Raw genomic sequence first — 11,065 nt, forward strand, 5'->3', positions numbered from 1 at the left:
GTTTGCACGAGTTTACCGCTGCAATAATCAACTTGTTTGGCGATGAATATCTAAGACGTCCCAGACCAGACGACCTAGAAAGACTACTCTATGAAAATGAAAAACGTGGATTTCCCGGGATGGTTGGGAGCATTGACTGTATGCATTGGGGGTGGAAAAATTGTCCAACAGCTTGGAAAGGGATGTATTCACGATCAACCGGAAAACCTACAATCGTGTTGGAGGCGGTAGCTTCCTATGACCTCTGGATATGGCATGCTTTTTTGGAGCTCCAGGTACTATGAATGATCTTAATATTCTGGATCGATCAAATGTTTTTGATGACGTTCTTAACGGTAAAGCTCCGGAGGTCAACTTCTTTGTCAACGGAAGGGAGTACAATTTGGGGTACTATCTCACGGATGGTATTTATCCAAAATGGGCCACTTTTATACAATCTATCCGGCTTCCACAAGGTATGAAAAATTCTCTCTTTTCTAAAAAACAAGAAGCTGTGCGGAAAGATGTTGAGCGTGCCTTTGGAGTCCTGCAAGCTAGATTCGCCATTGCTAAAAATCCATCTCCTTTATGGGATAAATACAAAATAGCAAATGTTATGAGAGCATGCATAATACTCCATAATATGATTGTCGAGGATGAACGAGAGACATACAGTTTCCGAAACATTGTTTCTGAATTTCAACACGGAGAAGATGTAGATCAAACATATACCGTCGGTGCCGCCAGTTTGGGTTCAAATATGAGCAGTACGATTACTCGTCGAACAAATATGCAGGATAAACAAGTCCATGACCAGTTAAAAAAAGATTTGACAGAGCATATTTGGACTAACTTTGGACATATTACAGATAATGAAGATTAATTAAAAAAATTCTATGCAGAGGAAAAAAAGTTTGTTTTTATTTTTGATGTTTGTATGGTTTATGTTTTTTATTTTTAATGTTTTATTGTATGTTTTGTTTTTTTTTCAAGTTTTTGTAACTTTGTAATTTTCTTATGTTTTTAATGTCAATGTTATATTTTTAATTATAATTAAAACTTTAATATGTTTTTACTTATTAATTTAAATAATTATTTTTTTAAATTTAAAATACTATTATTTTTTCCAGGGGACCAACTGTGAGGGACACCAATGCTCATACCAAACTTAAGAAACTCTGAAAATAAAATTATTATATTTGAGGGACCAAAATTTGTCCCTCACCAATGCACATGCTCTTAGAAACTTAGGATATTACTTTAAATATTACTAAAAATCACTTTGAACCTATGAAATATATTAAATATAGAGAAATACTCTAAAATAGTACTAAAACAAGTTTTATGGACAACTATAGCACACATTGCATAAATTTCCAAAAATAGCATTATTTAACAATTAAAATATTTAAAATTAATTTTTAGGATTTTTTTAGGCTTGGGTTCTCAATTTCACATTTAGGGTATAGTTTTGAAGAGTAGGGTTTAGTATTTTAAATTTAGGATTTAATTGGAATGATTAGTTGGTTCTATTTTTGAAATTTTAAAGATATTGTGCTAAGTTTGGAAAAAAAAATTATTTTGATGTTGTTTTTGAGAATCTCCCTTAAATATATATCATTAATAACAAAAACCAATCAAAACTTGCATTCCAATATCTAATATATAAAATGCATTCTTATTGTTGTAAAAAAAAAGCATTCTTATTTTTGTTTTAATATTTTTCTAACTAAGTATTTTTTACCAAATCATTTAATAAAACCATATAATCATTTTTCAGATTCAATCTTGTACAAGAGAATTTAAATAAAATACGAAATAGGTATTAACAATAAATATTAATAAGAAATGGATCGATCGAGGACTCGTTCGTTATCTTGCATTCTTGCTAGTTGTATTCCCTCTTTATTAGTTTGGGAAGTACATTTTGAATATAACCTTAAAATTTTATGCAATTTAATTAACTTATAAAAACAAAAATATATTATTAATTTTTTAAAAATGACTAACCAATCAAAATAAACATAAAATTTAATATCTACCTTACTATATTAATTTGTTATTAGTTATTATACTTTACCTCTCATCTTTATAGGATTATATTTCTGTTTTCATTCATATAATAAAAATGTACGCGATTGCCATGTTTTGAATTTTTTAAAATGAATATAAATTGTTTGATCTATAAAGAAAAAAATTGTGGGTCAAAAATTGAAAATTGAGTAATATGTTTATTTTAAACAAAATGTTTTCAACAAATTTTTTAACTGATTTTAGTTGGTTTTGAAATAATATATTTTTGGCTTAGGTACATCTAGCTTAGGAATCGAATGACTAAAACTTGATCGGAATCTATATTAAAAATTTTGAATTACATTTTGTGTTATGCCCTTTAAGTTTTACTTATTTAATTTTTTTTTACAACATTAACCCCTAAACAATTTCCAAAAATAACATTGCACAGAACTTCAATTACTAAAACTTCTTAAATCGACCAAAATCTTTAACATTTATTGCAATAAAATCTAGACAACATCTATACGTTTCGCTTTTTCCATAAACTACTCTACCGATTAAAGTTTTATTCCCATAAAATATTCAAAACTATTTTTAGAGATGGTATAATCTCTCAAATTTAAATGATACAACTGATTTTCATAACAAAAGTTTACAATCCCATAATTATTTTAACATTAATAAAAATCCTAAAAACGAGAATCTAATTTTTGAATGATTAGGAAACTAATATTCCCAAATATTTAAGATTTTTGAAGTACATTTTGGACGTATATGAAACGACCCGACCCGTTTTTTTATAAATAATAATAATAATACTAATAATAATAAGGGAGATTTACACAATGACACACTTTTTATGAAATTTCTTTCACTTTAGACATTTTATGCTATTGGAACACTTTTTTCTATTGTTCACCATTTTTAGAACAATTTTACCCTTCCCCAAATATAACCAAACTAAAAGGTAACCAAACTAAATATCTTTTTGTCTCTTTCTCATTCTTCTCTCTTACTTTGTTACTTCAACCAAATAAAAAAAGTAAGATCGAAGACAACTCACAATTTACACCATCAATGTCTCATTAGATTCCCCTTCTCTCTATCATCAACAAATTCTTAACTCTTATTTATGCTTCTTGCTCAAAAAAAAATTAGAGAAATTATTTTGAACAACTTTATTACTAATTGTAGCTAAATAACTTGTATGATCATGATGTGCTTATTTATGCTTTCTAATTTGCTTCTTTTAAAATTAAATTTTATTATTTTTTAATATAGTAGAAAGTCTAATCTAGAAAATATTAATTTCAGATGAGCGACTAAATAGTTGATTTTATTTTTGAGATTTAAACAACAGATTTTATTTATTTTCTTCTTATTTTCTATGATTTTCTATGATTTATTAGTTTCAAAAATTGTAAGATTAAAAAAACAAAAAAAAATGAAAGTTTATATGTTAACATACATCATGTAGTGCCACAATTTTTAGAAGTCAACTAAAAGCATAAAAGTTGAATAACAAAATACTGAAATAGTAGTTATGGATGTCATCAAGTGGATGAGGTGCTATGGATACTGATTAGTTATACATTATGTCTATACTTCCAACCAGACTCAAAACTCTCATATTCTTACAAACAAATATTCGTGGACAACTATGTTCTCTAAAAGTTGATATCCACAAGACAATGACCATAAGGTCAGTTTCTTTGTGGAATCAACAACTAATTCCAATTCACTCTAAAACATTATCTTGCAAAGTTATTGTTCCTTCCTTTGCACCATCTAAAAACAGCACATAAAATCAGATTTAAATGTATATATGCATTTAATTGTATGAAAGTAATAGTCGTGTATGTTAGCATATTCATACTCAATATTTTTGTTGTTAACCCTGAATACTAAATTTGAAAACACAACCCTTAACTGTAAAAACTTATGATACTAAACATGAAACTCTAAACCTTAACTCCTAACTATCCACTCAATTTTAAATTTCAAACTCAAAAGCATTTAACTATATATTAGATCCTAACTCTAAACCCTAAACCCTAAACTTAATTTGACATAAATTAACAAAACTTAGCTAAAACTAAAGACTTTTTTTAATAGAATAATCATATTATAACTTGAACAAACAAACTTCATTTCTTAATTTGACATTTTTGTTTCAAATTTTTCCAAAACATTTTTGGTTTGAGTTATGGATGCCATCATGTGGATGAGGTACTGGCGCAGCGTAAGAACTGGTTGTAGCTCAATCAAGGGAATTGAATTATTCTCTTGAGACCTACTTCGCTCAATCAAGAGATTTGTGTAAATCTCTTGAGACCGACTTCCTGTTTTGATGAAGCTAATCAAATCAAGACAAGGGATGAGAGACAAATCTCGTTTATTAATTATCAAAAGCTGCCCCAAAACCTTAATCCCAAAAACACTTATATAGTTTCCAACCTAGGTCACAACCGACGTAGGAGAAGATAAATAAAAAGACTTAAACACCCAAAGAAGTCTTTCTTGGAAAACAAGAAAAGGAAATTAACCAAAACACGTAAAAACCAATAATACGTATAACCAAACGAGGACTCGTTTGGTTTACCGCCGAAGCCATCAAGATGCTGCTGCATCAGGACTCCCATGGTGAGAAGGATTCGGCCGCTAATCTGGAAGGAGTGGTGGAGGAAGAAACGGAGACAAGTAGCATACATTAAACACATCAGAAGTGTTTATGTCGGAGGGAAGACGAAGGCGAGATGCATTGTCGTTAATACGTTCCAACACTTCAAGAGGACCAATCTTCTTAGCTTTTAACTTGTTGTAAGCTCTTGCTGGCATTCGATCTTTAGTGAGTACCGCCCATACTAAATCACCTGTGTTAAAAACGAGACGTCGACGATGTGTGTCCGCGGAGGCTTTGTATTTCGCTGTAGAGGATTGATATGTTTAAATTGTAATACCCTAATGGTACTAACAGCCTTGCAGTTGTAATACTCTAGGGGTCGAATCCACAGAGACTCTAGATCACACAATAGACTTATTAATCTTTTAATTATGCTAAATCAAAATATTAATTTAAAAACAATGCATAAACAAAATTAAAAAGTGTTGTAAACTCAGGGAATTAAAAAGCTAGGCTTAGGGAATTTCTCAGGAATTTATGAAATATTAAATCAATCAATAAATTAGGATTCAAGCAATTAAGATCATATCTAGAACTCTAAACTCTTCTGTAAAATAAACCAGTTCTCACTGCAAATATTATCTAAATTTAAAACCAGAAAATCCAAATCTCTTTGCAAAATTCTAGGTAATAAATCAGCTTTAAAAACAAGTTTAGATTGTTCACAAAATCACTAAATCAAGTCTCTTTGCAGAAAGTAATTTTGCTCATCAAAAGGTTTTATCAGGAAAATCAATTATATTCTCATATCAATTTATTTTCCTAGGTATTAACTCTAAGTGATCAATCAAGAATTAATATGAAGAACAACCTAAGATGAAGATCTAGAAAAATAAAGAATCCTAAAAATAACAGATCTAATAAATCATAAAAACCCTATGAAAAACCATGAATCTAACAAGAGATCTACTCATATATGATTAATGAAACAAAAACCATAGATAAAATAGATATCATTAAATTCAAAAGAAAAGAACAAAGGAGTTTAGAAAAACTTCTCTCAACTCTCAACAGGGCTGAGTTCTTGTCTTTCCCAAAAAGCTCTCAAGGTCTCTCTCTCAAAAGGTGGCAAAAAATAAAACTTGAAAATAACTTAGGTCTAAAACAATGACCCAAAAATCCTAATTATATTCCTAAAAACGTCCAGGGACTAATGATGCAAATATGGAATATTTTATGGCAACTTTGTAAATCTTCAAAACTTGTGAGAAAACTTCCGATTCTTCTGTTAGATGATGCATCGATCGACACCATCACTTGCATCGATCGATGCAAGTCTCTGAACTTGTCTCCCAACTTCACAGCTTAGCCTCAATACTTGAATGTGCTCCAAATCCTCATATTTAGCTCCATTATGCTCCCATCCATGATAAATCCTATAAAGACTCAAAAGAGTCTAAAAATACCAAAAAGACTCTATAAATAAGACTTATATCATGGCTAAAAACACCTAAAAACCATGATATATCAAGAATTCCAAATGAGCTTTAGTGTCAGCATGTACTTGCGCTAATGTATCAACAAAAACCTCAGCATCACCATGAAGCCGAGTACGATCAGGCAAAGATGAAAGATCCACCGGTCCTCGTGGTGAAATACCATACACAACGTGGAAAGGACTAAAACCAGAACTACGATTGACGGCATGGTTATGAGCAAATTCTGCTTGAGGGAGTTTTGAATCCCATGACCGAATCGCTTCACCAACCAAACACCGTAACTGATTTCCCAAAGAACGGTTAACAACTTCTGTTTGCCCATCAGATTGTGGATGATAAGCTGAACTCATGTCCAAGCTAGTGTTAAGTAATTTCCAAAGAGAACGCCAAAAATGACCAAGGAAGCGAGAATCTCGATCAGAAACAATGGAGCATGGCAAACCATGTAAACAATATATTTCCCGAAAAAAAAGATTGGCAACCTGAACTGCATCAGTTGTCTTCTTACAAGGGATGAAATGGATCATTTTTGAAAACCGGTCAACCACCACAAAGATAGAATCAAACCCGCGTTGCGTACGAGGAAGACCCAAGACAAAATCCATATTTATATCCGTCCAAGGTTGTGTTGGAACACGAAGGGGAATGTATAAACCGGTATTAGATGTGTGACCTTTAGATTTTTGGCAAATAACACTCCACTCCACAAACCTCTCGACATCACGTCGAAGAGAAGGCCAAAAGTAAGAAGATGCTACCAACTGTAACGTTCAATCCCGCCCTACATGACCTTATGTATGAAGTTTAGAGATAAGTTTCAAACGTAAGCTACAATCTGGTATGCATAAACGAGAATCCTTGAAGAGAAATCCCTCATGAAGTGTATAATCCCGTGACGAACCAGACTCAACGTCCTGTAGAATATGACCAAAGAAAGGGTCTATGGGATATAAATCTGTGAAAGTACTAAGACCCGGAACAGAGACGTTTAACACAGCAAAGAGTGCATAGCGTCTACTTAAAGCATCAGCAACACGATTACTAGATCCAGACGTGTGCTTGATCACAAATGTAAACTGTTGTAAGTAGCCAATCCACGAAGCATGTCTAGCTGAAACCTTGTCTTGTGTTCTAAGATGTTTAAGAGCATCATGATCTGTATACAGAACAAACTCTTTGTGAAACAAATAATGTCGCCAATGTTTGACTGCCTGCACAATAGCATAAAACTCCACATCGTAAGTACTGTAACGTGACCGAGAGCCCGACAATTTTTCACTAAAAAAAGCAATGGGATGTTGTCGCTGGCTTAAGACGGCACCAATGCCTGTCTTTGAGGCATCACAATGTAACCCGAAAACCAAAGAAAAATCTGGAAGAGCTAATATTGGAGCTGCACTTAATTTCTTTTTAATCACCTCAAATGCCGTATAAGCAGCTGAATTCCACAAGAAAGAGCCTTCTTTAATACAATCAGTAATAGGTGCCATCAATCTACTGAATTGTGGCACAAAACGACGATAAAAAGAAGCTAGTCCATGAAAGCTTCGCGTATCAGTGAGTGTTTTAGGTTCAGGCCAGGACTTAATAGCCGATACTTTTCCAGGATCAACTGCTAAACCTTCAGCCGAGACAATATAGCCAAGAAAATGTACTTCCGGTGACCCGAATTCACATTTCTTCATAGTAGCGTAAAACTTGTCATGACGTAAAACAAGAAGGACCTCACGGAGCTTTTGAATGTGATCTTCAAGAGACAAGCTAAAGAGCAAGATGTCCTCAAAATAAACGACGATAAATTTACCGATAAAAGGGCGAAGTGCTTCATTCATAACACGCATGAAAGTGCTCGGGGCATTAGATAAACCAAAAGGCATAACTAACCATTCAAAGAGACCTTCACGAGTCTTAAATGCAGTCTTCCATTCATCTCTAGGACGTATTCGAATCTGATGATACCCACTTTTTAAATCTAGTTTGGAGAACACACTTGTTTACCAATCTGATCAAGTAAATCGTCGAGATGCGGAATCAGAAAGCGATTGCGTACGGTAATCTTGTCAACACACATGCGCCATGAACCATCTTTCTTAGGAATAAGCAAAGCCGGAACTGCACAAGGACTAAGACTTTCTCGCAAAAAAACCTTAGACACCAACTCCTCGATTTGGCGGCGAAGTTCTTCATGTTCACTAGGACTCATACGATAGTGGGATTTGTTAGGGAGAACTGCATCCGGCACAAAATCAATACGATGTTGGATATCCCGTAAAGGTGGTAACCCTGCAGGAAGGTCATCAGGAAACATGTCGGCGAACTCATGAATCACGTCTTGAAACACTGAAGGAATAACACGTTCTGTTGGAATAGTCCCATGAGTCGAAAGCATGACAAAAACAATACCCGCATCACACATTTCAGCTTCAAAAAGACGCTTTTGTAAAATTAAGATGGAGCTAGAGGGGGACGATACTTGAGCAGGCAACGAAGGCTTCAAAAGAAAGCTGCGATTTTGAAAGCTAAAGCTGTAGGTGTTATGAAACCCATCATGTAAAACCTTTCAATCAAATTCCCATGGTCGGCCCAACAATAAATGGCAAGCATCCATAGGAACCACGTCGCAGTAAAGCTTGTCTTTATAAGCTTCACCAATTGAGAACGTCACAAGTGCACGTCGTGTGACACTCACGTCATTGCCCTTTTGCAACCAAGCCAATTTATAAGGGACAGGATGTGGCTCATCGGGAATACTCAACTTTTTAATTATGAAATTATGAAATTACAAACCTTACCACCAATCGTACACCGTGAATGAAAGAGGTTATGACGTTGCGGAGCCTCAGATTGGCTACGTGGTGGTAAGCAAGAACGACGTAACATCAAAAGGTGACCTGAATCTGCTTCTAACTCCTCCGTAACAACTTGATCCTCCTCATACTCATCATATATTACTTCAACATCACGCCCAGTATCATCAAGTAGTAGTCCTCTTCGATTGCGTGTCGGACAAGCAGACTGACGATGCCCCGGTTCTCCACAAGCAAAACAACGGAGAGTCCCCGTACGGACTGGTCGGTTCGTGTCCATAGGTGTCAATTGGGCGGGCCGCCCATGGACATGCCCATGTCCATATACATATGGGCTGACCATGGTCAGACCAAAAAATAAATGGTCTATTTGGGCATTTGACCATTTTTGTCCATTGACCATATGGGCTTAACCAAATGGACAATGGGTTGCCCACTTACCAAAATGAGAAATTCCATTTACAACTAAATAATTTTAAATTATTATATTTTACATTTATAAATTTTTATTTTCATAAAATACATTTATAATTTTTTTTTCATAAAACAGATAAATTATTGTATTTGCGGAAAAGTGATTTTACGATTTTAGCGGAAAACACAGTTTTACGGTTTTGGCAGGAAAACGTAGTTTTACGGTTTTGACGGGAAAACACGGTTTTACAGTTTTGGCGGGAAAACGTAATTTTACGGTTTTGGCGGGAAAACACAGTTTTACGGTTTTGGCAAAAAATGTGGATTCTCTAATTTTGGTTTTGAGGAGAAACTGTAATTACGTAATTTTCCACCAAACTCATAATTTTAGAAGGGAAATAACAAAAAAAAAATAGATTTTATAAAAAAACAACAAAATAAAATTCAGATTTTATAAAAGAAAATAACAAAAATAATACTCAGATTTTATAAGTGAATAACAACAAAAATAAATTCATATTTTATAAAAGAAAATAACAAAAATAAAATTCAGATTTTATAAGTAAATAACAAAAATAAATAACAAAAATAAAATTCAGATTTTATAAGTGAATGACAATAAAAAAAATGGATTGTCCATGGTCATGACCATTTGGAAATGGTCTTAATGGGCATAGACACTTTGTGGACCATTGTCCATTTGGGACTGTCCAACTTAAGCTCATGCAAAAGAATGTTCAGATGGACTCGCCCAAATGGTCCATGGACGGACCATTTGACAGCTCTATTCGTGTCAACAGGAACAATAGCTGTCTCCTTAGCTGGAACAGGAACAGCGACTTCTGGAGCAAAAGAAGTAGCAGGGGTAGGTTGTCGATTCAGGCGGGAAGAACTCCAACCCGAATAATTGCCGTTGGTCTGTGTTTCAATGGTGATTGCTTGTTGATGAGCTTCGGCAAGAGAAAGAGGGTGAAACAAGTTGAGTGTGTGTTGAATCTGTTGACGAAGTCCTCCAATAAAACGAGCAATCAACTGTTGTTCAGAATCTCTAACCTCCACACGATTGATTAATAGAAAAAATTTAGTAGCAAATTCTTCAACTGTACGAGTCCCTTGACGTAAATTCTGCAATTTTTGGAACAATAGTTGTTCGTAATTGAATGGCAAATTTTTTTTTGCATATGCTTACGAAGCTTGCCCCAAGATGTGATTTTTTTTTTCCTTGACGTGAACGAGTTGTTTTCAATTGTGACCACCACGCTGCAGCTCGTTGTCGAAAACGGATCGCAATTAAAGGCACACAACGTTCTAAGGGTACACGTTTAAACTCCAGAATTTCCTCCACTGTGACAAACCAATCCAAAAGATCCTCGGGTGAAGAACCTCCATGAAACTCTGGAATCTCCAGCTTAAAGCTTGATTCCCACCTCCCGTCATTATCATCTTCTCCGTTTTGACGAATAAGCTTCACCTTTTCTTCACCAAAAGGATTCTCGTCATACTCTGTTTTTTTCATCTTCTTCAAAAAATTTGTCTTCCTCCGGAGCCGCTTTACGCAAACTCATCGCTTGAACCACCGTTGTTAAGCTCTGAACTTGAGCTCGAAGTTCTGTGATGGCTTGGCGGTTAAGCTCTCCCTCACTTGGCTGGACGTCTTTCTTAGGTCGCGGCATAGTTACGGATCGTAGTGGAGCTCTGATACCAACCTGGCGCAGCGTAAGAACTGG

The 11,065-nt window shown here is 34.3% G+C and overlaps 1 pseudogene; it reads right to left on the minus strand.

The window, feature by feature from the left end:
- Positions 1-6,908: 6,908 nt before the first annotated feature.
- On the minus strand, positions 6,909-10,854 carry LOC147920946 (uncharacterized; annotated as a pseudogene).
- Between the last annotated feature and the right edge of the window lie 211 nt (positions 10,855-11,065).

The sequence above is a fragment of the Camelina sativa genome, chromosome 19, assembly GCF_030686135.1.
Source record: "Camelina sativa cultivar CO46 ecotype springtype chromosome 19, ASM3068613v1".
In the NCBI taxonomy this organism is placed as follows: Eukaryota; Viridiplantae; Streptophyta; class Magnoliopsida; order Brassicales; family Brassicaceae; genus Camelina; species Camelina sativa.